This window comes from Lethenteron reissneri, chromosome 2 (genome assembly GCF_015708825.2).
Source record: "Lethenteron reissneri isolate LAM-NWPU_2019-01 chromosome 2, ASM1570882v1, whole genome shotgun sequence".
Taxonomy (NCBI): domain Eukaryota; kingdom Metazoa; phylum Chordata; class Hyperoartia; order Petromyzontiformes; family Petromyzontidae; genus Lethenteron; species Lethenteron reissneri.
The window spans coordinates 10,592,873-10,617,868 of record NC_083780.1 but is presented as its reverse complement, the minus strand read 5'-3'; the positions used below and the strand labels follow the sequence as shown (position 1 = coordinate 10,617,868).

The 24,996-nt window shown below is 54.4% G+C and overlaps 1 pseudogene; it reads right to left on the bottom strand.

Annotated features, from left to right (window-relative positions):
- Positions 1-1,300: 1,300 nt before the first annotated feature.
- Positions 1,301-23,281, bottom strand: LOC133341822 (potassium voltage-gated channel subfamily C member 4-like; annotated as a pseudogene).
- Positions 23,282-24,996: the final 1,715 nt, after the last annotated feature.

Genomic DNA, 24,996 nt, shown 5'->3' with positions numbered 1-24,996 from the left:
GAGATGGAGCGATGAGACCATCACCATGGAGATGGAGCGACGAGACCATCGCCGTGGAGATGGAGCTGCGAGACCATCGCCATGGAGATGGAGCGATGAGACCATCGCCATGGAGATGGAGCGATGAGACCATCACCATGGAGATGGAGCTGCGAGACCATCGCCATGGAGATGGAGCGATGAGACCATCGCCATGGAGATGGAGCGATGAGACCATCGCCATGGAGATGGAGCGATGAGACCATCACCATGGAGATGGAGCTGCGAGACCATCGCCGTGGAGATGGAGCGATGAGACCATCGCCATGGAGATGGAGCGATGAGACCATCACCATGGAGATGGAGCTGCGAGACCATCGCCATGGAGATGGAGCTGAGACCATCGCCATGGAGATGGAGCGATGAGACCATCACCATGGAGATGGAGCGACGACCATCACCATAGATGGAGCGCGAGACCATCGCCATGGAGATGGAGCGACGAGACCATCACCATGGAGATGGAGCGACGAGACCATCACCATGGAGATGGAGCGACGAGACCATCGCCATGGAGATGGAGCGATGAGACCATCGCCATGGAGATGGAGCGATGAGACCATCATGGAGATGGAGCGAGACCATCGCCATGGAGATGGAGCGATGAGACCATCGCCATGGAGATGGAGCGATGAGACCATCGCCATGGAGATGGAGCGATAGACCATCACCATGGAGATGGAGCTGCGAGACCATCGCCGTGGAGATGGAGCGATGAGACCATCGCCATGGAGATGGAGCGATGAGACCATCACCATGGAGATGGAGCTGCGAGACCATCGCCATGGAGATGGAGCGATGAGACCATCGCCATGGAGATGGAGCGATGAGACCATCGCCATGGAGATGGAGCGATGAGACCATCACCATGGAGATGGAGCTGCGAGACCATCACCATGGAGATGGAGCGACGAGACCATCACCATGGAGATGGAGCGACGAGACCATCACCATGGAGATGGAGCGACGAGACCATCGCCATGGAGATGGAGCGATGAGACCATCGCCATGGAGATGGAGCGATGAGACCATCACCATGGAGATGGAGCGATGAGACCATCGCCATGGAGATGGAGCTGCGAGACCATCGCCATGGAGATGGAGCGACGAGACCATCACCATGGAGATGGAGCGGTAATGGCGACGGATTGAGGAGGCCTTCATCCAGCAGTGCGTAGATGGCCCCCCATATTTGTTCATGAGGCTGCCCCCCCCCCCCACTCCACTTGGGTCTCCGCTCGTTTGCTCGGTTCGCTCGTGCCTAGCACCGCGTGGTCTGGCGACGGGACGACGACATCACACTTTGGAAATTCATCGTGTCGGCGAAGGCGAATTTATTATTTATTTCCCTTGCGCTCAGAGCCGGTGTGAGTGTCGTCGGTGCCGTGCCGAGGATTACGTTTCACGGACGCCCCGGCGTCGATGAGCCGAGAGTCAACAAGAGACAACTCCGCGCGCCCGGAGCGCGCCTCGAAACTTTGGTGGCCGGTGCAACGAGATCGGCGCGCACAGGTGGCGGCTTTAGAAAAGACGAAAAAAATAAACAGCCTCGACCTTTACTCCGCTGTGGCTCCGAGGCGCCGTCGGAAGCGGGGTAGTTTTACGTTTGTTCAAACAACGCGCGGTAAGAATGGGCTCGTGGTACAATCAATTTCGAACTCGCAATGCACATATACATTCTCACGATGCGCACACAGTTTAGTGTTATACGCAGTGGTCGCGTGCCCGTGCGTGTGCGCGCCGATGTGTGTGTGCGCGCGCGCCGATGTGTGTGTGTGTGTGCGCCGATGTGTGTGTGCGTGCGCCGATGTGTGTGGGTGCGTGCGCCGATGTGTGTGTTAGTGCGCGCGCCGATGTGTGTGTGTGCGCGCGCGCCGATGTGTGTGTGTGTGCGCCGATGTGTGTGTGTGTTAGTGCGCGCGCCGATGTGTGTGTGTGCGCGCGCGCCGATGTGTGTGTGTGTACGCGCGCGCCGATGTGTGTGTGTGCGTGCGCCGATGTGTGTGTGTGCGTGCGCCGATGTGTGTGTGTGTGCGCGCGCGCCGATGTGTGTGTGTGCGTGCGCCGATGTGTGTGTGTGTGCGTGCGCCGATGTGTGTGTGTGCGCGCGCGCCGATGTGTGTGTGTGTGCGCCGATGTGTGTGTGTGTGCGCGCCGATATGTGTGTGTGTGTGCGTGCGCCGATGTGTGTGTGTGTGTGCGCCGATGTGTGTGTGCGCGCGCGCCGATATGTGTGTGTGTGCGCGCGCGCTGATGTGTGTGTGTGCACCGATGTGTGTGTGTGTGCGCGCGCTGATGTGTGTGTGTGTGTGCGCCGATGTGTGTGTGTGTGCGCGCGCGCCGATGTGTGTGTGTGTGTGCGCCGATGTGTGTGTGTGCGCCGATGTGTGTGTGTGTGTGCGCCGATGTGTGCGCGCGCGCCGATGTGTGTGTGTGCGCGCGCGCATCTCTCGGTATGGCCAGATGGAGAGGGTGAACGGGCATGGCACAGGCCGGGGAGGATGTTGGGCTGATGTGCCCCGGCGAGATGTGGAGCTGAGTGGACCTACCGATCGCGGGCACCTCTGATTAGCTGCGTACGGTGCGAAATAAGTTATACGTACGTACATACAAGCGGTGTCAAGATCGGCCTATGTGGAAGAGGCTCGTGAAGGACGCGACCGGCAGTTGGAGGCAGTCGCCGTCCAGAAACAATGGGGGGGGAGGAGAGACGCTCACCGCATCGAGCGGAGCGCCGGGCGGCTAAAACGCAGCGAGTTGGCGCAGTAGGGAACCCAGGTGGTGCATCTGCCAATCGTCTCAGTCAGTCAACGCCATGGTAGCCGGGTCTGGCACTTGCCCCAGAAAAGCCTGTTCAAGCCTGTACGGGGGGGGGGGATCTTTGTCTTTATATGCAGATGACACGTGCTCACGAGAGACCTGAGCAGTGGCAGCTCACGCCAACATTAGTGGCATTCTGGGTTTTAATACAGGAAGCCCCCACCCCCCGATCCCCCCCCCAACCTCGTGATTTAATTTGAATACAGGGAGCCCCCCCCCCCCGATCCCCCCCCCCCAACCTCGTGATTTAATTTGAATACAGGGAGCCCCCCCCCCGCCCACCTCTTGATTCAATTACAATTATTGTCTCGGCCTAATCAGAAACGATTGCACACACACCAACAACAACAACAACAATCACGTGAAAGGGTTTTTGTTGTTGTTGTTGTTGTTGTGGTCGTTGACAATCAAATTGGCCGTACGTCAGATCTGACTGGCAGAGTGATTTTTTTTTCTTCAAACATCTCTCTATGACCGACACGCTCGGCGAACCCGACCCTATCCCGCACGCAGGACGGAGAGACGTCTTCGTGGCGAAAGACCTCTCCCCGCGTCCCGCTGGGCTCGTTGAATCAGTTGCGTACCACCCCGCCAGGGCGTACGATTTTACAACAACACAAAAATACGCGGTCATCAACGACAAAGCTGGAACAAACAAACAAATAACTGGAAAGCGTGCAGAGGGGAAGCTCCCTGGCAAACATGCCCGCTTGGAATTACGTTCGCGGGCTAGAAAGCCGGGCGAGTGGATTCAAGAGCACACGCGTAGTTAATGACACCATCCTAGCGGTTAAGGGAGTGGGGGTGCATTGTCTTTGAGCTGTACGCCTTTTGGCGTCATCAGGTCGAGCACCAATTGAGACGAGGCTCAAAATAAAGCTGTCTCTGGTGTGGACAAATCAGTTTCAAGGACAATGCATATATTATCAGAGTGTGTCTTTTGTTTGCATTTTGACTGCAAGTATTGTGGTTAATGCACACATGATTCCTTGTAAAAAGGTTTCAGTTTTGTTGCCAGAAAAAAGGGGTAAAACCCCCTATCATTATGGAGTGGTGGGGCTTCAGCAGACAGCGTCACCGGCTAGAAGGCACGATGGCGGACAGTCCATAGTCGCAGAGTGGCGGTCAAGGAATGGAACGAGTCCAGGATGGCGCCCGCCGAGGAGATGGAGTGATAGAATCGGCTCGCCTTCATCCAGCAGCGGATTGATCGTGGCCGAAGATGAAGATGACATGGGGAGTGGAGTGGCGAGAAAAGTGTATCATCATCATCGTCGTCGTTATCATCACGGTGCATGGGGCAGATATCCCGTGGTGGGTGTCTACCACTCGAGATTTGACGCTTTCGTGACTGCAAGGATTCATATTCTTAGGTTTTTTCGGTAAAGTCACGTAGGTAAAAAAAAATCATTAATAAAGTAAAATAAAAATCACGACGTTTCGGAGGCAACACAAGCTTCCGTCTTCAGGTGGAACAGTCACAGCACGATAGCTGTATCAAGTGAGAGCAAAACGAAACGTCGTGATTTTTATTTTATTTTTATGAATTAAAATTTTTTACCTACGTGACTTTACCGAAAAAACCTAAGAATATGCCTACCACTCGTTTCGTCATTTGTTTACACTTTCCGCTGTGTCTTGTAGTGCTCATATGCGTCACGTGGTGCCACATCTGTCTGACATGCAGCTTTGCATTGATAAAGGGCTGTACATTGTTGCAATGCTACACACGTGGACTGTGAGGACACGTGCAGGTTCGCGACACCGTCCAAACTATGAGTCGGGTACGCCGCCTCACTCAGAGGGTTGACGACGAGACTCACCATCAGAGGCTATCCCCCTCGCGATCAACGATGATTGTCCTCCATAGGACAGTTGGATTATCTGTGGGTCCGGAAAATGGCTAAGAGACCGATCCGGGAATCGGCAGACTCTGTCGCGGCTCGGGCGCACACGTGTGCCCAGAAAGGGTGAGTGGGTGGATGGGTGAGTGGGTAAGTGGGTGGGTGAGTGAGTGGGTGGGTGTGTGAGTGTGGGTGGGTGGGTGAGTGAGTATGGGTGAGTGGGTGGGTGGTGGGTGGGTGAGTGGGGGGTGGGTGGATGAGTGGGTGGGTGGGTGAGTGGGTGGGTGTGTGAGGTGTGGGGGGTGGGTGAATGTGTGGGTGGGTGAGTGGGTGGGTGGGTGAGTAGGTGAGTGGGTGGGTGAGTGGGTGAGTGGACGGGTGGGTGGGTGAGTGAGTGAGTGAGTGGGTGAGTGGGTGGGTGAGTGGGTGGTGGATGAGTGGGTGGGTGAGGGGTGGGTGGGTGAGTGGGTGGGTGGGTGGGTGAGTGGGTGAGGGGTGAGTGAGTGGGTGAGTGGGTGGGTGAGTGGGTGGTTGAGTGGGTGGGTTGGTGAGTGAGTGAGTGGGTGGGTGAGTATGTGGTGGGTGAGTAGGTGAGTGGTGGGTGGGTGAGTGGTGAGTGTGTGGGTGGGTGAGTGGGTGGGTGGGTGAGTGAGTGGGTGGGTGAGTCGGTGGGTGGGTGAGTGGGTGGGTGGTGGGTGGGTGAGTGGGTGGGTGGGTGAGTGAGTGGGTTGGTGGGTGGGGGTGGGTGAGTGGGTGGGTGGATGGGGGTGGGTGAGTGGTGGGTGAGTGAGTGAGTGGGTGAGTGGGTGAGTGGGTGGGTGGGTGAGTGGAGGGGGTGGGTGGGTGAGTGGAGTGGGTGAGTGGGTGGGGGGGTGAGTGTGTGGGGGTGGGTGGGTGGGTGAGTGGGTGGGTGAGTAGGTGGGTGAGTAGGTGGGTGGGTGGGTGAGCGGGTGAGTGGTTGGGTGAATGGGTGGATGAGTGGGTGGGTGGGTGAAGGCCAGTGGCGACGTGGCAGCCGAGGATTGCAACCCCGCCAGGTGTGGACGTCCACCGAGGACTCCCCATGGGCCACAACCGCCGCTTGGTGGCTCCGGTAAACTTCAACACGTGGCTCGCCGCGGGGGGGGGGGGGGGATCTACATATATATAAAATACGTGACATTTCAGGCGATGGGCTTTCTTCGTAGCGAATTAGAGAGGCCACAGAGATATAGTGAAGTTGGAGGCTGTGCTATAGACCACCGTAGGGCCTGAGTGAGGATAAATAAATAAATACTTCCAGATTGACGGTTTTCAACTCAGTAGATTTTGAGGAATATGCACGCCTGTCAATAATGTAACATTCGGTAAAAGGTAATATTTTTAAATGTGATAAATAAATACAAATTATTAAATGTTGCTGGCACATCGCCATGGAGGAACGGCCTTGTGGAGTCGCTGCCCCCCTATGACCCGATTCAGTTCGGGAAATCAGACCGACATTCTATGGTTCTTTCAATACGTAGATAGAAAAAATAATACCAAGAAAAGAATACAAATAAAGGTGAATCTAAATATCACGACGTGTTGCGATCCAAACGTCATGATATTTTTATTCACTTTATTTCCATTATTTTATTGTTATTATTTTTTCTATCTACGTGAGAACCATAGAATATTAATCCCTGCGGTCACGAAAATTTTAAGGTCAAAATCGGACCGATATCGTTTGAGAAAACGTTGCTGGCACATCGCAATCCTGGCCAACCGTGGCATCGGCCAAGGTCCCCGCAGAGACTTCTTGTCAAACTGCCCGTCAGCTTCCCCCGTGAACTGAGCGCAACGTCTCCGGCACCGTGGATCCTTACCCGGGCCCCACGCGACGAGTACGGGTCCTCGAAGAGCGCCCACAAGCCTGGGCTGGCAGCGTCTCCAGCAGGCCCTGGTCTTGACGGCGTCGCTCACGAGCCCACGTCCCTTCCGCTTGCCTCCTCCACCCGAGGCCGTCCCTCCTCCTCCGCCGCCACCGCCGTCGTCGTCAAAGCCGCCTCCGCCGCCGTCGTCATCGTCGTCGTCGGCGGCCGGGAGGGTCGGGTGAGTCGCTTCGAGCCTCGGGGAGATCGAAGCTGTGCAGGGCCTCCTCGGCGTCGCGGGTGCTGCCGGTAGTTCATCCAGCAGCAGGGCTCCACGTCCGTCTCGTCGATGCCCAGTAGGCGAGCTCCTCCTCGAAACAGGGGGCCGCACACGTCGGCGGGGCAGTGCAGCTTGCCCGTGCGGTAGTAGTTGAGCACGTAGGCGAACACGCCGGGGTGCCGATCGAAGAAGTGCATCTCGGACAGCGATTGCGCCGCCGCCGACGACGAGGGCGGCGGAGGAGGTGGAGGAGGAAGCGGCGAATGCGGAATCGCGATCGCGGCGGCCGACGACGACGATGATGATGCCGATGACGCCGCCGCCGCCAGCGACGGCTGCAGCGTCGGTGGTGGGGACGGTCGAGGCCGACGGAGCGGAGGGGCACGGGGAGGAGGGCGGGAGGCGGCGTCGAAGGATGTAGAGGCGGTTCGGGGGAAGAGGGGCGTGCAGGGGAGGGTGGTGGGTGAAGCGGATGGTTGATGAGGATGATGGTGATGGTGATGAGGTGGCGGCGGCGGCGTGGGGGGGCAGTCGAGCATGAGGGCGAGGCGCGTGCCGGGCAGCGTGCGCAGGGTGCTGCGGTATGTCTCGTGGCGCACGCCGCCCACGTGATGACGACTCGCTCCTCGTCGCACGCCACCGTCGCCTCCTCCTCCTGCTCCACGGGCACAATGGGGGGGGGGGGGTGAGAGAGGAGGATGACGATGGGTAAGGAGAGGGGAAGAGGAGGGAGGGGGGGGATAGGGGGTGGAATGATGAGGGCAGAAGAGCACATGGTGGGGTGTGATTAGCCACCTTGTCATTAGTGCTCACCAACTGGGTTGCAATCATCAGAATCACTCATAGTCATCAAATCATCAGAATCATCAGAATCGTCGGGGTTTTGTTTTTCATATCGAAGCCATCGGCATCGTGGTTGTCTCTTCAACAGTGGCTGCTAGCTGGTGATGGCTGCTGAGTGGCAGTGGTGCCCAAACCACCGCGACAGCTCAACACAATGGTCAACCCCGGCGCCTGCCTCTCCGACTGCACCTTCGGTAGTCCACCCCATCTCTCTTCACTCCACGTCACCCTGCTGCACTACTGCTGACGTCACCCTGCTGCACTACCACTCACGTCACCCTGCTGCACTACCACTGCCGTCACCCTGCTGCACTACTACCGCTGACGTCACCCTGCTGCACTAACCGCTGACGTCACCCTGCTGCACTACCACTCACGTCACCCTGCTGCACTACCACTGACGTCACCCTGCTGCACTACCACTAACGTCACCCTGCTGCACTACTGCTGACGTCACCCTGCTGCACTACCACTACCGCCACCCTGCTGCACTACCACTACCGCCACCCTGCTGCACTACCACTCACGTCAACCCTGCTGCACTACCGCTCACGTCACCCTGCTGCCCTACCGCTGATTGTCGCCCTGCTGCACTACCGCTCACGTCACCCTGCTGCACTACCACTGACGTCCACCCTGCTGCACTACCACTGACGTCACCCCTGCTGCACTACCCGCTGACGTCACCCTGCTGCACTACCGCTGTACGTCACCCTGCTGCACTACCACTGACGTCACCCCTGCTGCACTACCACTCACGTCACCCTGCTGCACTACCGCTGACGTCACCCTGCTGCACTACCGCTGACGTCACCCTGCTGCACTACCACTGACGTCACCCTGCTGCACTACCACTCACGTCACCCTGCTGCACTACCACTCACGTCACCCTGCTGCACTACCACTGATGTCACCCTGTTGCACTACCGCTGACGTCACCCTGCTGCACTACCACTGACGTCACCCTGCTGCACTACCGCTCACGTCACCCTGCTGCACTACCACTCACGTCACCCTGCTGCACTACCGGACTCCGCGTCTCTGCGGCAACCCCCTCCGTCTGGAACGCGGCGAACACCACCAAAGACAAAGATCCCCCGCATAGCCTCAACAGACCCGTCGGGGCAAGTGCCGTTCGCGAGGCCACCACCGCCACCACCGCCACCACCGTCCCCGAGGCATTTCAGGGCCCCCTCGCCTCCCTCGCCCTTGGCGCTTGGCGCTCCACTCACACCGAGCGAGGCTTCTCCCCGCCTCATTGTTCATGTCCACGATACAAGTGACGCCTTTTGGCGTCATCTGGTGCCACACCATGTGAGACTAGGCTCTAAGGAAAGCTGTCTCGGGTGTGGACCAATCAACTTCAAGGACAGTGCATACATTATCAGAGTGATGTTATTTGTTTGCATTATGACTGCAGGTATTGTGGTCTATGTAAACATGACTCCTTGTAAAAAAAGGTGTCAGTTTTGTTGCCAGATAGAAGGGTAAAAAACCAATTATCATATTTTTACTGGCAAATGCGGTTCCAATGGTACAAGTGACATTGTTATTGTTAACTACGGGCAACCCGCACGTGCTTTGGACGTTACTGCTTCTGTCCGTCCCTCCCAGCCAGCCAGCAAAACTTGTAATCTCATACAGAGAGTCGGTCTCTCTGCACCTGCCATCCTCACGCCTTCTCTGTACTCTGCATCACACGTTCTCACGTTGTCTCTGAATTCCACTGTCCCCTCTCTATTACCTCCATGGTATCTCAACCCAGGTCATCCAGCCCAACAACTCGTTTATAATATGAGCGTACTATCATAGTCGACATTTGTTTGCCAACGGCTTCCTCTTCATAGAAGAGAAGACGGTCAATGCCCCCAAAAATCGCCGATGAGATGTATTTTTAAATCCTTTATATTAAGTTCACTTGCTTGCTTGCTTGCGCGCTTACGACCGTGCAAATCTTTCGGTCGTTTTTTAACCCACTTCCCGAGATCCAATCGAGCTGACATTTTGCACACAGACTCGTTGTGCGTGACAATTTATTTTCGTGAAATTTTTTTTTTCCAAAATTTTCAACATTTTAGGAAAAATATATATATTTAATTACCAATTGCTTAATGGTGGCAGGCAATTATCTGACCCATAGGTGGCAGCCATCTCAAGCCAGAGGACGAGAGGACTCTAGCCGTCACGCATATAAAGGATTTATAGTGAAAAACGTTGTTTTTACGGGTTAATTTTTTATTGATTCATATTTAGATTTCTCGGTTAGATCACGCACGTAAAATGTCTGTTGTACACCCTCCTCCAACGGACACGGCCAATTTCATCAAAGAGCCGTCCATAAATGACGTCACGCGATTTTGGACAATTTTTGACCCTCCCCCCACCTCGTCACACGGCGTCACAAAAAGTCAGACCCCCCCCCCTCAAATATGACGTCACAAAGCTCTGCCCCCCCCAAAAATAAAACATGCTTCAAATCGCTTTAAACTATTGTCATTGTAGTGCGTATTTAATGTGGCGCTGCACTCTGATGTCTTAGGAGAAAACATTTATTTAAAAAGTCTATTTAATTAAGTAGAACGTGTTGTCTATATTTATTTAAAGTTGCACATTTTTACGTGACGTTACATTTTTCAACCCCCCCCCCCCCGTCGTCACACATCGTCACAAGTGTCTGACCCCCCCATCCCCCCAGGTGCGTGACGTCATTTATGGACGACCCCCAAGTCGTCACGTCAACAAACGTATAATATTTATAATATTCATCTTCTTGGTTCTTTCGGTAAAGTCACGTAGAATAGAAATAATAAAATATACAAATTAAACATAATAAAATACAATTCTCACGACGTTTCGGCCACAACGCAAGCAGCCGTCCTCAGGTGAAGAACAGGTCTGTCGAGAAGACACCTGAGGACGGCTGCTTGGGTTGTGGCCGAAACGTCGTGAGAATTATTATATTATGTTTTATTGTTATTATTTTATTATTTCCATTCTACGTGACTTTACCGAAAGAACCAAGAAGATGAATCCCTGCAGTCACGAAATCTTTACATCGAAATTTATAATATTGCTTAAAAACTGTCCGGAGGTACTTCTGGAAAGAATCTCACAACATGAAAGCAAATGGGTCGCGTGCGTTCCGCTGCTGTTCACAGCCAGCTTCATCAGGCGTCAGCCACAATGTCGGCAGCAGCCTGATGATGATGACGACGCTGCTGCTGATGTTGCTGCTGATGCTGCTGCTGCTGATGATGATGTTGCTACTGCTGATAATGCTGCTGATGATGTTGATGATGATGATGACGCTGCTGCTGCTAGTTGCAACTATCAGCGGCACGGATCGTCAAGCGTGGCCGTGGATCGCTCTCAATGCACCGGCGATGTACTGCTGAGCGCTGTGATGGCACTGGCACGTCTGTTCGTCACGTGATGAACTTCATTCATCGACTCCGTCGGGTTGAAGGGGGGATTACGACACGCGTGTACTGGTAGGAAACACCTGGTTCCACCAGCCCACAGGGGATTATTGTGTCCGTCCGTCGTGCATCCAAAAATGGGAGGGGTCGGGCTGGGTGGAGAAGAGAGGGGAGGGGAGGGAGGGGCTGGGTGGGGAGGGTCTGGGTGGGGAGGGAGGGGCTGGGGTGGGGGGTGGGAGTGGTGGGGCTGGGTGGGGAGCGGCTGGTCACCCCGTGGTGCCCTTATAAAACTCAACGTTTAACCTACTCACGCCGGCTTGTGCCCGCCCTCACAGTCGGGCATATTTGCGGAATACACCACGCCGCCGTTGACCCTGCAGGCCATTGACCGAGCAACCCAACGTTCCTACCAGCTCCCTCCGCAGGAATGTGTTTTTCTTGCGAGATCTGAACCCCCCCCCACCACCCGGAAAAAAACCTAAATATTGAATCGTAATATTGGTAACGAAAGCCCACCCGTGTTTCATATCTGTCCTTCCAAAGCCACGCGCCATGTTGTTACGATTGACGGAGTGCCGTGAAGTTCCGGTTCTAATATTCAGCATCAGTAGTAGGAGGCTTCCATTTTGGGGCAAAGCGATTTGCAGTCACAACGTAGCAGCACCCTCCATCGCAGTCCCTCCTCTACGCAGCTCTGCAACGGGGCAGAGAGCCTTTGGGCAAGTTTCCCCTCCATCTCTGCTCTTGCGTAACGATGACGCTAACTCGCAGAGACAACTTTACAGACGTCCCGCTACACTCCGCTCCAGGGCTCTCCAACTCCTGTCTCCCCCCCCCCCCCCCCTCTTCTTCTCCCTCCTCATAGTCTCCCTGACCCCCCCCCCCCCCATGTCTTCGACCTCGCCTCTACACCCCCTGGCTTTTCACTCACACTGAGTGGCTAGGAGATGTTAACTACCTCGCCTGGTATACAGGAAGTCGTGGGTTCGATCCCGATCCCGACCCTGACGATGCCTGGTGCAGTATATTGGAGTTTGCGCGTCTCTCTCTCTATCATCATAACGGTGGCTAGGAGATGTTAACTACCTCGCATGGTATACAGGAAGTCGTGGGTTCGATCCCGACCCTGACGATGCCTGCTGCTGTATATTTGGAGTTTGCGTGTCTCTCTCTCTATCATCATAACGGTGGCTAGGAGATGTTAACTACCTCGCATGGTATACAGGAAGTCGTGGGTTCGATCCCGATCCCGACCCTGACGATGCCTGGTGCAGTATATTTGGAGTTTGCGCGTCTCTCTCTCTATCATCATAACGGTGGCTAGGAGATGTTAACTACCTCGCATGGTATACAGGAAGTCGTGGGTTCGATACCGGCCCCTGATGCCTGCTGCTGTATATTTGGAGTTTGCGTGTCTCTCTCTCTCATCATCATCACGGTGGCTAGGAGATGTTAACTACCTCGCCTGGTATACAGGAAGTCGTGGGTTCGATCCCGACCCTGACGATGCCTGCTGCTGTATATTTGGAGTTTGCGTGTCTCTCTATCGTCATCACGGTTGCTAGGAGATGTTAACTACCTCGCCTGGTATACAGAAAGTCGTGGGTTCGATCCCGACCCTGACGATGCCTGCTGCTGTATATTTGGAGTTTGCGTGTCTCTCTATCATCAGCACGGTGGCTAGGAGATGTTAACTACCTCGCCTGGTATACAGGGAGTCGTGGGTTCGATCCCGACCCTGACGATGCCTGCTGCAGTATATTTGGAGTTTGCGTATCTCTCTATCATCATCACGATGGCTAGGAGATGTTAACTACCTCGCCTGGTATACAGGGAGTCGTGGGTTTGATCCCGGCCCTGACGATGCCTGCTGCTGTATATTTGGAGTTTGCGTGTCTCTCTATCATCAGCACGGTGGCTAGGAGATGTTAACTACCTCGCCTGGTATACAGGGAGTCGTGGGTTCGATCCCGACCCTGACGATGCCTGCTGCAGTATATTTGGAGTTTGCGTATCTCTCTATCATCATCACGATGGCTAGGAGATGTTAACTACCTCGCCTGGTATACAGGGAGTCGTGGGTTTGATCCCGGCCCTGACGATGCCTGCTGCAGTATATTTGGAGTTTGTGTGTCTCTCTCCACGTGGTCGTGTGGATTTTTGTCCTCCGGTTTTTCCCTCCACATTTAAAATCAACATCACCCGTTTGAGAGCATTTTGGCTGCTATAAATGTCCACGTGATAAGGCCACTTCGTTGAGCAATCGTTTGTGGCCAGGTCACTTCTGAAAAATAGCTGCATGGCTCAGTGGGCCTCACCTTGTAAAATAAAAATAGCCCGTTAATATTTAGTTCGTCATTCCCCTTCCTCTAACTATCCCTCTTTGACGTGCCTCAATCTCTGCCTCCCTCCCCATCTCCATCTCTCCAACCCTCCATACATCCGTCGCCATCCCATCCATTCATCTCTCTCCTCTCTCCCTCCCTCCCTCCCTCCCTCAGAAATGCTCTTAAAATGAATTCGCCAAACCCATTTGAAAAAATAAAACAGGGTTCAGCTAAACCCTGTAACCCCTGGCCGCGCGTGTCTTTGTTGCGATGTGGCCACGCCTCGCTCGCGCAAATCGCATCTCAAAGTGCCGTGGAATTTGCACGGCGCTACCAACGATTGCCCAAGCTCTGAGGACCCCTATTGTGATGGTTGGCCAGCGCCTTCAATGAGCGTACAATCGAGACCAGCAGGTGTCTCGACACTCTTGCAAACGAGACGCTCCCATCTCATTGGATAGTCCGGGTGAAATATTTTCACCGATGTCTATGGGGATTTAAAAAAAAACGAGAATAACATGAATCTCCTGTATTTATACAATTACTGAATATGACCGCTATACATCAAGTTCTTTATGAGACCTCCTTTACCAGTGGCAAAATATAGTAATAGGTTTTTACCCTTTCCACTGATACAAAAACTGACACCTTTATACAAGGGATCATGTTTGCAATAACAACAACACAATCAGTCAAAATGCAGTTGAAAGGGTAAAAACCTATTACTATATTTTGCCACTGGTAAAGGAGGTCTCATAGTGTAAATGCTTACCCCGAGCTCTCAATACTCTAATAGTGTGCTGTTTTTGAGTTGTACGCCTTTTGGCGTCATCTGGTCCAACACCAATGGAGACTAGGCTCCAAGAAAAGCTGTCTCGGATGTGGACCAATCAACTTCAAGGACAGTGCATACATTATCAGAGTTGTTTCTTTTTGTTTGCATTTTGACTGCTTGTGTTGTGGTTATTGCAAACATGATCCCTTGTATAAAGGTGTCAGTTTTTTGTACCAGTTGAAAGGGTAAAAACCTATTACTATCAAGTTCTTTGTCCAGCTATAGCCTCAATCAGCCTCGTGTGTGTTTTTCAGCAGGGTCCTGCATCAGCGGAATGTTTAGCGTAATTGCGTCAACGAGTGTTTTGCCTTCGGTTTGTTTTGACGTTCGTAGGTGGCTCCGTGATGTCCGATGTTTTGCCTGAATCGATGCATTCACAACGTCCGTCTGTCACTCCACCCCCAGGTGTCTGCGTGTCTGACTGCCTGTCTGTCCGGCGCAGTATATCTTCATTATCCGTAGCCACCGCCTGTCATCCTTAAAGTCATCAGCACGACCGCCAGCCAGCGGCCACGCACAAAGACAATCCGTCGGACGGGACCCCCCCTGAGTCACAACGTGCAGCACAGAGGCGTTGCAATCGTTATCCGTGGCAGCACAATTCATCTCAGCTCAAGACAAATATGAATACGAGAATTACCCTCTGAAATGTAACGCTGTACAATCTAAACGTTATTATTATGGGACGAGACAAATGAATGATGGGCTTACAACGACAAAGATCCCCCCCCGCCCCCCCCCGTGTAGCCTTCACAGACTGTTGGGGCAAGTGCTGTTCGCAAGTAGCACCTATGAAGGCCGGCACGGCACACGAGGGAGGTGGGTGTACATCGCCACGCCCGACCGCCTTTGTATCCCCACGTGGCGATGTTAATTCACCATACCAGGTACTCATTTGAGCGCTGAGTCGACCTAGGGGAGGCCCAGGACTGGTTCAGAAAACCGTCACTGATGTTGGTGGCCCGGAGCAGGAATCGAACTCGGGTCGCCAGGGTTCGCAGCCCAACGCGCTAACCGCTGCGTCACCGCTCCCCACACGCACGCGCACACACGCACACGCAATCCCCTCCCCTGCGCTCCATTCAATCTCGCGATCAAGGCATCGCGACGCGAATCGGCCTTCTCTTCCAAGCAGATTAGCCCTCCCACAAACAATTACATTCGTATTTGCCAATTAGCGTTTCAATTGACACAGGATGGATTTGACCACTCCGGTGGAGTGCGTGGATGCATGTACACGGATGCATGTGAGTGCGTATGTATGAATGTGGCAGGCAAGGCTGCGTTGGCTGGGTCATGTAGCCCACATGCCCAGCCACCGCATGCCTAAACAGCTTATGTTCGGCCGGTAAGAGGCTGCTAAACTGGCGCGACACGGGCTAGAGAAGAGATGGAGTGATGTGAAGATGTGTCGTTGAGTGGACTTGCCGATGATTGGAACCAGCGGTGTCAAGATCGGCCTCTGTGGAGGAGGCTCGTGAAGGACGCTGCTGCTGCTGCTTCTGGGCAGTTGGATGCAGTCGCCCTCCGGCAACAAAAAAGGGCAGAGGAGCGACGCCCACAACAACGAGCGGAGCACCGGGCAGTTAAAACACAGCAAGTTGGCACAGCAGGGGTCACAGGTTGTGCATCGGCCAGTCATCTCAGTCAGTCACCCCATGGCACCTGCTGGGTCTGACCCGTGACCTCCTGCCAGCAGGCGTTCAACAATTCGCGTGTCCTTAAAGTTCACTTAGCCTGGCACAAGCGCCGTGGTGACATCACCGCCACTTAGTGGCAAATGGTATGTAATAATGCATGTGATGCCTCATGCGCAGGGAGCGGTGGTGCAGCGGTCCTCCCTCTTAAAGAGGGGGGACCACTCAGGGTACCACTACCACCAACTCGTCAATACCACAGCTATCGAATAGCACAATCATCATCTGTGACATCAGCAATCAACGTCACCGCCAACATCATCATCGCCAATGTGATCGTCACGTCTTGATTTTTAACGCGACATTTTCCAGAACAATGCTAGGGGCTGGTTTGGAGTTAGGGATGATCGGTGTACGGCACTACCACAAAACTACAAGGTACGCCTATCCATAGTAGTCCTAAGACTCATCTTCTTGGTTCTTTCGGTAAAGTCACGTAGAATGGAAATAATAAAATTATAAAAATTAAACATAAGAAAAATCATTATTATTTTAATATATTATAATATTTTCTTATGTTTTATTTTATTATTTTATTATTTCCATTCTACGTGACTTTACCGAAAGAACCAAGAAGATGAATCCCTGCAGTCACGAAAGCTTTAAATCGAAATCCTAAGACTGTTCTTAGGTACGTCTGGCAACCCTAACGCACGTGTTAGTACACCATAAAGACAAAGATCCCCCTGTTTAGCCTTATGAGACCGCTGGGGCAAGTGCTGTTAGCGAACACCTGTGAAGGCCGACACGGCACATGAGAGGGCGAGTGGCCAATACTTTGCCGCCTTTGTCTCCCAAGTGGCGATGTTTACACACTGCACTAGTTACTCATTTGAGGCTGAGTCCACCTAGGGGAGGCCCAGGAACGGTTCAGGTAATCGTCACTGGTGTTGACCTTGAGCGGAAATCGAACCCGGGTCGCCGGGTTCGTAGCGCAGCGCGCTAACTGCTACGCAGACCAAAAAGGACAAAGACAGACACGTCAAAAGAAAAAAACCCCCCATATAGCCTTAACAGACTGTTGGGGCAAGTGCTAGAAGCGAGCACACACACACCAAACACAACAACAACCTCCATTCGCCACTAAGTGGCGGTGACGTCACCACGACGCTTGTGCCAGGCCATGTGCACCTTGAGGCTACCACGTGAAGTGTCGAACGCCCGCTGGCAGGAGGTCACGGGGCAGACCCAGCAGGTGCCACGGGTCGACTGACTGAGATGACCGAGATGACTGGCTGATGCACCACCTGTGCCCCCTACTGTGCCAACTTGCTGTGCTTTAGCCACCCGGCGCTCCGCTCGTTGTTGTGAGCGTCGCTCCTCCGCCCTCCGTTGTTGCTGGATGGCGACTGCCTCCAACTGCCCAGTAGCGTCCTTCACGAGCCTCCTCCACAGAGGCCGATCTTGACACACCAACACACTAACAGCAAACGCAAAGTTCAACCATATGACCTTTAAGAGGCTGTTAGGGAACGTGCTGTTAGCGAGCAGCACCTATAAAGGCCGGGGGAGTGTTACCAGCACCTTGACCGGCCGCCTTTGTCTCCATAGTGTTGATGTTTACACACTGCTCTGGGTACTCATTTAAGGCTGAGTCGACTTAGGGAAGGCCCAGGACCGGTTCAAATATTCGCCACTGTTATTGGTCGTGAGCGAGAATTGAACTCGGGTCGCAAGGTCACTGCGTCACCACTAACCAGTGCCCCACCACACCACCATACCACCACCCCACCATACCACCACCCCACCATACCACCATACCACCACACCACCATACCACCACACCACCATACCACCACAACACCATACCACCACACCACCACAACACCACACCACCACACACAGTACCACGCACATCACACGCAACATCGTACACAACACCAGAGTGAAGACGGAATCAAACAAAATCTGGACCGGGATGTCAACATAATTTCTGAAATAAAGGTGCCGGCAGCGATCAATCACCGGTCATCACATTGTCAAATGTAGGCCATTATAATCCAGCAGTGACAGCCTACACTGTACAACGACCCATACCTACACTGTACAACGACCCACACTGTACAACGACCCATACCTACACTGTACAACGACCCACACCTACACTCTACAACGAACCACACCTACACTGTACACCGACCCACCCCTACACTGTACACCGTCCCACACCTGCACTGTACAACACACAGACCTACACTGTACAATACACACCTACACTGTACAACGGCCCACACCTACTGTACAAAGACCCACACTGTACAACGACCCACACCCACACTGTACAACGACCCACACTGTACAACAACACACACCTACACTGTACAACGGCCCCCACCTACACTGTACAACGACCCACACCCACACTGTACAACAACACACACCTACACTGTACAACACTCACACCTACACTGTACAACGGCCCCCACCTACACTGTACAACGACCCACACCCACACTGTACAACAACACACACCTACACTGTACAACACTCACACCTACACTGTACAACGACCCACACCTGCACTGTACAACGACCCACACCTACACTGTACAATGACCCACACTCACATTTCTCAACCCCCCCCTCGTCACACATCGTCACAAATGTTTGACCCCTCCCCTAGGTGCGTGACGTCATTTATGAACGGCCCCTTAAAGCCTAAACGGAAACTTTTCGGTGCAAGTGCTGTTAGCGAGGTCCTACGAAGACCGGCCGTGGGGTGGCCATCATCACCACGCCCGGCCGCCTTTGTCTCACCAATGCTGCCGTTCTATACACTGCGTCAGGTACTAATTCGAGGCCGAATCGACCTAGGGGAGGCCCAGGACCGTTTCGGATGCAGGCCTCAGCCTGTCTCGAATGGGCGACTGCCCATCCAGGAGGTGGAAGCAACAGCGAATTGATCCTTGAATCCATTTCATTATCACCACATTTTTGTAACATCATCATCATCATCACTACCACCACCACCACCAGTGTCATTATCCTCAGAACCATTATTATTACCATTGCTGCTGCTGTGATAAAAAGATCATAATCAGGACAGAGATATGGTCGGTTGGCAGGTGCCATTAGATCAATGGATTATTGAATCTGTCTGTGCGGATATTTGAGCGTGTTGTCCCAGCGTATGTATATTAATAAAAAGTGTGCAGTACTTGGCCCTTCCCCTCTTCAACCATTATATATAAACGGAGTGGTAGCTCTTGTAATCTCTCATTTACGTGATACAGCTGTCGTGGCTGTGACGGTTCCACCTGAAGACGGAAGCTTGTGTTGCCTCCGAAACGTCGTGATTTTTATTTTATTTTACTTTGATTAATTTTTATTTTTTTACCTACGTGACTTTACCGAAAAAACCTAAGAGTATGTATGTATGTTGGGTTTTCACACGGAGCCAAGCTTTCCATTCACAGCTGAACATCTCAAATGTAACAGGACCCATCTGAGTGAGAAACAGGCTTGCCTGGGTAAACATACGGAATCGTCATGATGATGGATATCACACACACACACCAAGGCATAGGCACATACACACTCACGTACACACATAGGGGCCGTCCATAAATGACGTCACGCGATTTTCAGACCCCCCCCCCTCTCAAATATGACGTCACAAAGCTCTGCCCCCCCCCCAAACCATATTTCCATTTGGAAAATAAAACATGCTTCAAATCGCTTTCAACTATTGTCATTGTAGTGCGTATTTAATGTGGCGCTGCACTCTGATGTTGTAGGAGTGTTGTTATAACAATTAGTGTTGTTAGAACAGTTATATATTTATTTAAAGTTGCGCATTTTGATGTGACGTCATATTTCTCACCCCCCCCCCCCTCGTCACACATCGTCACAAACGTCTGACCCCCACCCCCCAGGTGCGTGACGTCATTAATGTACGGCCCCATACGCAATAACGAACGCATGATCATAAACTCATACGATGCATCGTCATCATGATACTACACAAATTAGAAAACGCAATCGAACTAAAAAAAACTATTAATTGAAAACAAGTTTTGCTCGCTGGTCCCGCGCGCGCGTGTGGCACGTGCGCGGCCGTGACGTCACCGCGCAACATACCGCGCGATGACGTCACCCGCATCACGCAGCGTTGAATCAGGGGTGGTGTCGTGCGTGCTGAAGTCACGCCCCCCCCTCACCTTTCCCCCCTCCCCACCTTCCCCCCGACCTCCCCCCACCACCTTCCCCCCCCCCCACCTCCCCCCCCACCTTTCCCCACCCACCTTTTCCCCCCTCACCTTTCCCCCCAACTTCCCCCCCACCTCCCCCCCCACCTTCCCCCCCCCCACCTCCCCCCCACCTTCCCCCCCCCCACCTTTCCCCACCCACCTTTCCCACCCTACCTCCCCCCCCACCTCCCCCCCCACCTTCCCTCTCCCACCTTCCCCCCCCACCTCCCCCCCCCCACCTTTCCCCCCCCCCACCTCCCCCCCCCACCTTTCCCCCCCCCCAACCTCCCCCCCTACCTTCTCCCCCCACCTTTCCCCCCCCCCACCTTTCCCCCCCCCCCAACCTTCCCCACCCACGCTCCCTCCCTTCACCCCGGGGCCCCCCGTGTATCGGCACAGAAATCCGCTGTCCATTGCAACCTGCGTCGGACTGGGGGGTGAGGTCACTCGCAAGTTCAGAGCACCGCAGGCGTCAGCCACCACCGACCCCCTGGGTTTGAACTCCAGCGGTGGAACGGGGCTCTCGAGTGACCCTGGCAAGACATTTTAGCCGATTACAATTCTGCCCTTGCGCTTGATTGAGCTGAATTCGAGAAAAAGTTTTGCTGGCTGGCTGGCGGGCTGGCTGCCTGCCTGGAGGGGCGGACGGACATTGCGGGCTTGCTGGTGTGGTGATATAACAACAACAACCAATAGGAGCCTGTTCCCAGCGTTCGCATTGACCGGAGATTGGCTGGGGGGGGAGGGGGGGCTGCAGGTGTCGTGAGTGGGGGGGGGGGGGCTGGTGGTGGCGGGGGGGGGGGGCTCCACCATGGGGGGTGGGGGGATGCTGGGGGGGGGGGTCAGGGCTATAATTACACACGGACATAAGCGGTGTGCGCGTGCATTACGCAGGGACAAGACAAAGATTCCACCGCCCCGGTATAGCCTCAACAAACCTTTTGGGGCAAGTGCTGCTAGCGTGCTGCTGTGAAGGCCGGGCACGGTACACGAGGGGGTGGGTGGCGTAACACCACGCCCGACCGCCTTTGTCTCCCCGGTGGCGATGTTTACACACCGCGCCAGGTACTCATTTGAGGCTGAGTTGACCTAGAGCGGGGGTGGGGGGGATGCCCATGACCGGTTCAGAGAATCGTCGCTCGGTGTTGGTGGCCGTGAGCGGGAATCGAACTCGGGTCCGCTGGGTTCGTAGGGCAGCGTTGCGCTAACCGCTGACCCTACCGCTCCCCAAATGCATTACACAGATCACGCACACACACACGTGCACACGTGTGTACGTGCGTGTGCACGTGTGTGCACGTGTGTGTGTGTGCGTTGTGCGCGTGCTTGCAATCAGTCGCCATTCGTCAGTAAGCGACGGTGACGTCACAACAGCGCTTCGTGCCAGGCTCGGTGTACTAGCGCATACAAAGACAAAGATCCCCCGTGTAGCCAATAACAGACTGTTGGGGCAAGTGCTGTTAGCGAGCACCTATGAAGGCCGGAACGGCACACGAGGGGGTGGGTGACCAGCACCACGCTGGGTCGCGTTTGTCTCCCCCGGTGGCGATGTTTACACACGGCAACAGGTATTCATTTGAGGCTGAGTCGACCCAGGGGAGGTCCATGACCGGTTCAGATGAATCGTCACTAGTTTTGGTCACCGTGAGCGCGAATCGAACTCCGGTCACAGGGTTCGTAGCGCAGCGTAGCGCGAACCGCTCTCCCCACAACACGTGCACACGCGCGCACACACATACATGGCAGACACATCCACGTAGTGTTACATGTTGCACAACATACATGTACAATATTCACAGACACACACAGTACACCCATACAAAGGGCTGCTTGCGAGAACCTATTCACGTCGGCCATGGACATTGTCAGCTCCACGCCCGGCCGCCTTTATCTCCCTCGGGCCCTGATTTAAGGCCGAGTCGACCTAGGGGAGGCCCACGAGCGGTTCAGATTATTCGCCACCGCCGTGAGCCGGGCTCGGCAAATTGAACCCAGCGATCCGAGGTCGTGCACTGCGCAACTGCGGTCTCGCCTGCAACAGATTGCCGGGGGCCAAGGGTTGTTAGCGAGCCCATACGAAGGCCGGCACGGCGCACAAGGCGGGGGGGAGGGTGGTGTTGTTAGCACCACGCCCGGCCGCCTTTGTCTTCCCAGCGCTAATGTTTGCACAATTGCAACAGGTACTCCGTCGACCGAGCGGATGGGGCCGCTCATGACGAGCTCAGGATAATCGCCCCGGATGTTAGCCGGGAATTGAATTCTTAGCGCAGTGCGCTAATTGACTACAATGCGCTGAGCGTCCCTTCCTCCTTACGACGCAAACACAACAACGCGTACAGGCATATTAGCACACACGCACACAACACTCACGCATTTCCATGCACACACTCACATGGCCACGCATAATAAGCATTTCCATTCGCAAAGATCCCACCGTGTAGCCTGCAACAGACTGTTGGGGCAAGTGCTGCTAGCGAGCACCTATGAAGGCCGGCACGGCACACGAGGTGGGGGTGGGTGGGTGGCCAGCGCCACGCCCGGCCGCCTTTGTCTCCCCCAATGCTACCGTTTACACACCACGTCAGGTACTCGTTTGAGGCTGAGTCGACCTAGGGGACGCCCAGGACCGAGGAATCGAACTCGGGTGTCCGGCTTACGGAGCGCAGCGCGCTAACCGCTACACTACCGCTACCCCCAAAGACAAAGATCCCCCGTATAGCCTTTAGCAGACTGTGGGGGCAAGTGCTGTTAGCGAGCGCACCACCTATGAAGGCCACTCACACACGTACAAAGACAAAGATCCCCCGTGTAGCCTTTAACAGACTGCGGGGGCAAGTGCAGTAAGCGAGCGCACCACTCACGCACGTACACGCACAAAGACAAAGATCCCCCGTATAGCCTTAACATACTGTTGGGGCCAAGTGCCGTTAGCGAGCCCACCACCTATGAATGCCACTCACGCACGCACGCGTACAAAGACAAAGATCCCCCGTATAGCCTTCGCAGACGGTTTGGGGGCAAGTGCTGCACGTGCACACGCCGGAGGAGGAGGATGATGATGACAATCGTCGCCTTACCTTGAGCACCGCCTTGCTAAAGGGCTTGTTGCCCCCAGGGCGGCCCCGGTACGTGGAGACGCACACCGAGCTGATCATGTGGATAGTTGGCCTGGCACATCCAAAGCAAATGGTCTCGCTGCTGCTGTCGCCCCGTGTCGCCTGTTGCAGACGCCGCCGCTGCCGCTGCTGCTGATATTGCCGCTGCTATTATTGCTGTAGATGCTCCTCCTCCTGCTGCTGCTGCTGCTCCTGTTAATAACGCTGTTGCTGCGATTGCTTTAGCTACAGCTGCTGCTGCCGCCACTGCTGTATATTTAGCTGCTACTGCTGCTGCTGGTGCTATAAACTGCCGATGCTGCTGATGCCGTTGTAGTATTGTGAGCAGCAAGCAACAGCGTGCGCTAAGACGGAGAGGAGAGAGCGAGAGAGAAAAGGAGAGAGAGAGTGAGAGAGGGAGGAAGAAACAGAGAGGGAGGGTGGGAGAGCTAAGCCCACAGTCGGGGCTAGCGAGCTGTGTGTGTGTCGTGTCGTCTCGCCAGCTATGCTGGCTGTCTGCTCGGGATCCTGTTGCCCATGGAACTGTTGCTGTGAGCGAGAGGGAGGGATGACTGAGAAGCCGTGGTGGTGGTGGCGGGGAGGGGGCGAGAATATGGGAGGGATGGGGTGAGAGGGTGTGAGATGGGGAGACGGAGGAGAGGGGAAGAGAGAGGGTAGAGGGGGGGTGGAGAGCGAAGGACGAGAGGGATGGGTGAGATGGGGAGACGGAGGAGAGGGAGGTGGAGAGAGGGAAGAGCGGTGGGTGGCAGGGGCGAGAGATGGATGGTGGGAGAGGATGGGGAGTTGGAGGGAGAAAGAAGGGAAGATGGATGGTGGGAGAGCAGGGGATAGGAAGGAGCGGGAGATGAGTGTGAGATGAGTGTGAGAGAGGTAGGAGAGAGGAATGAGGAGCAGGGATGGAGGGAGGCGGAGAGGGGAGAACGACGCAGTGCTGAGGAGGAGAGAGAGGAGGAGTGCGAGCGGGAGAGGAGGGAATGACGAGAGAGAGAGAGGGACATGGAGTAGGAAGAGAGGGGGTACAGAGAGAGGGGGGTGGAGAGAGAAGGATGGGTTAAGGAGAGCAGAGTGAAAAATATTTTGTTACATTTTTCATTTAAAAGGGGGGGGGGGGGGTTACGTAAAGCAAAGCATAAATAAACAAAAAAAACCAAATGATGAACGAAGCAAAGTGCCTAATACACCGAGCATCTTCTTGTTTCCACTGATCGTAAAAAAAAGGAGTGAACGGAGGACGGAGAGAGGGAAGGAGCTGGACAGGGTCAGAAGGAATGAGTGAATGAGATGGGGGAATGAGAGAGAATTTAAAAAACGATAGATGCCAAACATTGCAGACGAGGCCCTCGTCCAGCAGCGGATATACCAAAGGGATGTACGCGCTCCGTGGACACGGTGGTGGTAGTGTGACCAGCATCGCGCCCGGCCGCCTTTGTCTTCCCAGTGCTGACGTTTTTTACGCACCTCCGATTAGCATGGTTGGCTACATGCGGTGCGAAAGAAGTTCGATACACTGCACCATTTTAATGCTGAGTCCACCTAAAGGCCGGTTCTGAAACGACTCGACACGTGCCGAGAAATATTCGTATTCTCCAGACTTCCCCCCCCCACCCCAAACCACGTGTTTAAATCAAAAGTTCTGAGTGCCTCTTACGATCCTGCATGGCACAGTAGGAGACACAGATGGTGCATTGGCCGGCCGTCTCAGTCAGTCGGCCCGTGTCTGTCCCGTGACCTCCTGCCAGCGGGCGTTTGACACT